This window comes from Zea mays, chromosome 2 (assembly GCF_902167145.1).
Source record: "Zea mays cultivar B73 chromosome 2, Zm-B73-REFERENCE-NAM-5.0, whole genome shotgun sequence".
NCBI classification, from domain to species: Eukaryota; Viridiplantae; Streptophyta; class Magnoliopsida; order Poales; family Poaceae; genus Zea; species Zea mays.
Genome location: NC_050097.1, coordinates 22944391 through 22948850, shown reverse-complemented (window position 1 = coordinate 22948850; position 4460 = coordinate 22944391). Strand labels below are relative to the sequence as shown.

At 37.6% G+C, this 4460-nt stretch overlaps 1 long non-coding RNA gene across 1 annotated transcript; it reads right to left on the bottom strand.

Annotated features, from left to right (window-relative positions):
* Positions 1-1431: 1431 nt before the first annotated feature.
* LOC103646130 (uncharacterized) lies at positions 1432-3007 on the bottom strand. Its single transcript, XR_562009.4, has 3 exons — positions 1909-3007; positions 1726-1821; positions 1432-1626 (listed from the first exon to the last, which is right to left on the bottom strand). It is a non-coding gene; the product is annotated as an uncharacterized lncRNA (long non-coding RNA).
* Positions 3008-4460: the final 1453 nt, after the last annotated feature.

Sequence of the window (4460 nt, the reverse complement as noted above, 5' to 3'; positions counted from 1 at the left end):
ATTATGCAGCACGTCTTTCCTTATATCAAACCGTTCAAAATTTATATAATGCATGGTTTATGCTATCATGTTACACATCGTTATGCAGTCGTAAACGGTGTGCACATGGTAATATTCGTTTCCGTGAGTCAAGGTACAAAAGATCCCTTCTATGCATGATTTATGCGTGCGTATTTTTTTCCTCCTGTAACTGCGCCTTTATTTACGCGCACGAAGAGCACGTCTTTTCTTATCTTAAAACCGATGGGAGATTTTAAATGTTTGCATGGTTTACGCTATCATGTATCACAGCGTTATGCAGTCGTAACCGGCAAGCACATGCAAATATTCGTTCCCGTGATTCGTGGCATAAAAGATTCCATTTATGCATGAGTTATGCACATTTGTACATATATTTATGCGTGCGTATATCTCATGTCGCGTCTCAGCCGGGATACGTGGCTATCCTATACATGGCTGACGCAAGCTGGCGTCCAGTGGGTCGAACGCGACCCGATCGGCCTCCTGGCTGGGGCTTCGCCCACTAACGGAAGCCCAGAGCTTCTATTACCTCTTCCATATATATATATATATATACTAGGTGTGTGCCCGTGCGTTGCTACGATATCTTAAAATTTGGTTCAAAATAGTGATGCAAAAATAACAGGTGCACGTGACAAGCAATAGTTAAATGCTCGAATTATGTTGATCCATGAATAACCTTAACATTAACATGTCACTAAACAAAAAAGAAACATAGACATATTCTAAAAACATTATCTGTATACCATTGCAGTTTATAAATCTAAATATTCTAAGTATGAATAAAAATCCTCTCAAATGTATACCTATCTATTATTTTTCTTTGATGAGGTTAAGATATCTCCGAATATTCTTAGGCATGAGAAATCGACATGAATTCCCTTCATCATAATTTACTACTAATGTGCATGTGCGTTGCTAGAGAGTCAATATATTATAATAAGATATATTGAGATACAAAAACATTAATTATCATTACATCTTCTTGTTAGCATCCTTAAAAGTTAAGAAGATTTATATAGATTAAAAGATGTATAGGTATGTGCCCGTGCTTTGTCATACAAATGTACCACATTCACGATGCATTATACACTGAGGTGCCAGCATAGGTAAACATTTTTATATGGGATAGTTGTTCAAACATATCCAAACTTTTATAATAATACTAACCATGAACATAAGTCGACATATTTTAATAAGTTTGTAAATCTGGCATATCCAATTTCATTTATCTTCTGTTTATACTATGTATCATGTAAGAAAGAGAAGAAAAATGTCTATGAGGAAGAAACTAAGGGAAGTACAGATCTCCATGTGTCGATGATGATTTGCCATGGTCATATCTACCTGATGATTTGATGTTGCCATGTGCCGATGATGTAGAGGAAGAGGCCTACAATATGCATACTTATTTGTCTAAGAATGTATGGCAAATAAATGGGTACATTTAAGACCGGATAACATCAATTATCATGAAATCCAAGAATGATGAAAAACACAATTTTCAGGTGCAACACAGTTAACATACTCTAATACCTTGATATTAGTATCTTCTTCCCACGACGATGCTGATCTGCGAGTAGCTTTACTCCTTTCTGCTTCGACCTATCAAATGGAGGACAATGGTAACAGAAGGGAAGCAACATAAGAACACCTGCAGTAAACTTATTAGGACAAACAGCAACAGGAGGAGAAATTAACAACCTGCACTTCACGAAATTGTTTCAATTATTTCTCCAGTTGGAACTCCAATCCGGCCTTTTCGCTGGCCATGGATTCTAATTGTGTTTGCTTGTGGTACTGGAAGAAGGATCCATACGGAATCAAATTAGCTCTCAATGTTAGAGTGTGAAGGACACAAAAGAAACGGACAGGTTGACTGCATACCAGCAAGTCAGTTAGCTCCCGGTATCTCTTCTCAAGCTCAACATGCTCCTGATAAAAAAACAAGAAACATTCACAAAAAATAAGTGCTCCTTAGGAATTTTAATAACCTAAATCTATATGACTTGGTTACAGGCCAATCTCATTCGCTGGATTGGTTTGGCTGGTAACCAGGAAACTCTTGGTTAGGAAGCCATTGATGCCTACATCCGTCTGTTCAATAGGCTCATGTCACAAGTTCACATTGCAGCCATGGCAGTACTTTTCTGCTGGACAACTCCTAAAGATAGAGAAGCACCTCGAATGAGATTGGCCCATGAGCCCTGCGGACCCATGAAGCGCCCTGCGGGGAGCACGAGGATCTGCGCCAGTGAAAGCATTTGGAGAAAAAATGATTTTAATCCATCCTGGAGCAGATTCATGACTGAATGCTGATCTTTTTGACCTTCAGAGCTTATAATTTATTTTTTGCTATATCTTCCTTTCTATTTATTAACCAAAAAAATTAAAAGCCGACAAATAAAGATATTTCTACAACTGTATCAAAAAGAAAGATGCTCACTTCAGTCACGAAGTCACAAGGAACTGTCTCAGATCGAATTAGTGTATCTAGAGATACTACTAATGCATATAGACAAAAAGTAATGGTGAGGCTGGGAGCAGGAGCTTGAAGAGAACAATTATACCAGTGTATGCATTGTGAATCATAATTTGGAAGAGAACAATTATAGCAGTGTTATTTTATTTTCTATCCCAAAAAATAGATATCAGCACAAAACATTCTTCAAAGCCATAAAACCTCAGGTTTTGAAAAACAACTCTGCTACTAATATGGTGCTGCTGAGCCATATCCATTTGGAGAACAATTATACCAGTGTTGTCGTCGCAGAGAAGAATTATACCAGTGTTGACGTGTATAAAACCTCAGATTTTTGCTATGCGGTGAATAAGCTCTGGATTACTTTCTAGATAGATACAAATTCAGAAATGACGTTATTGAGGCCATGATCAAGTAATAACGTCATTGAATATATGCAATGGTATACTGAAGTATTATATATTTCTAAACTGCAATGGTATACAGATAACGCACAGACACCATATCTACTACTCTATAAGGATGCAACGAGAGCGTCCACCACGGCTTCACCACGCCTCCGCCCGACATCGCAGCAATCTCCCCACCCCGGCTCTCCTCTCCCTGCGCCGAGGCCGCAATCCCCGCCGCCCCGGCTCTCCTCGCAGAAAATTGTTTTTTACACAAATTTATATTTAATAGATGTCATCTAAGTAGAAAGCAAAATATATTTGCTATTATAGAGCCTCATGTCCCAAGGTGGAGATAAAAAGGGATAACAAAATCATATCAGCAACCCATTTATATTTATACCGCCAAACTAAAAATTAAACCCCTTTGGGTTCCCCTAAAAATAAATAAACAAGAAAAATAAGGTAGTTAGCCATACAGCTCCACATGACAGTTATCTAGACTGGAGATCGTGGCCAAGGGCACCGTGCCTCATGGAAAGATGATTAGCAACTTCATACTGGGCATAGATGGGTGAGGAGGTTATGTATTACATTTCTCACCTTAACATCCGATCTCTGATTTTGGCATCGATGATGTTCACTGTTTTTACAATCTGCAAAGATGGATTCACAAAACAGTTAGCAATAGCAATTTAAAACCTCCTGTAAGATATAGGAATTGTTGATGCAACGCTACTTCAGTATGGTCTTTAGAAAGTTGTATACTTGCACTTGAACATTGAGTGTTGGTGTGACAAATGTATGTATCAGATTTCATGGTGTACATATAAAAGACCAAATTTCCAGCAAAATTTGATATGCCGCTAGAAAGAATGAGTGATAGAATAGAATATGGATACTCTATTCTTGTTCTAAGAACACATCGAAGAACACGAGGTAGGAACCAGGCTGGACTAAATCGAACCAAAAGATTTTATACCATATTGTTTTGAAATCAAAACAATATATCAAGTTTTGTGAATGGCTATATAGTATAGAGATGTGTTATTAAAATTAAATAGAGCATCAATCATGTTACATTTATTTTCTTTCTTCTCTACCAATAATCAAGTATGTACCAACATCAATTTAAGCCTCACTTTAAATACATCAGCAACTATACTGGCTACAAAAGAACAGAGCTGCTTTGTTTGGACAGCTAAAGGTAGCAGAAATGGATTGCAAGGCAATAATTTTAAGTAATTCGATGTATACATGTGAAGATGCATATTTCCAATGTGTTGAGCTGAAAAGATCTCCAAGGCCATAAAAGAAATAAGTAAAGGAAGCAACATATCAAAATGGAAGGTAAAAATGCAGTCAACCTATTATGTGCAACCCAAAAATGCCACCATGTGTATCCATATGCAGATAAGCACTACTTTGCATCATACCAATTACAATCTGAGTTACCTTTGAGATCAACACAAAGCCCCTGCGAGCCATACTCAACGGATATTGCTTGTACAAGAACACCGTTCCGCTTAAAAGCTAGAGGCCAAGGGTAGCTGATTTTGGGGAATGTA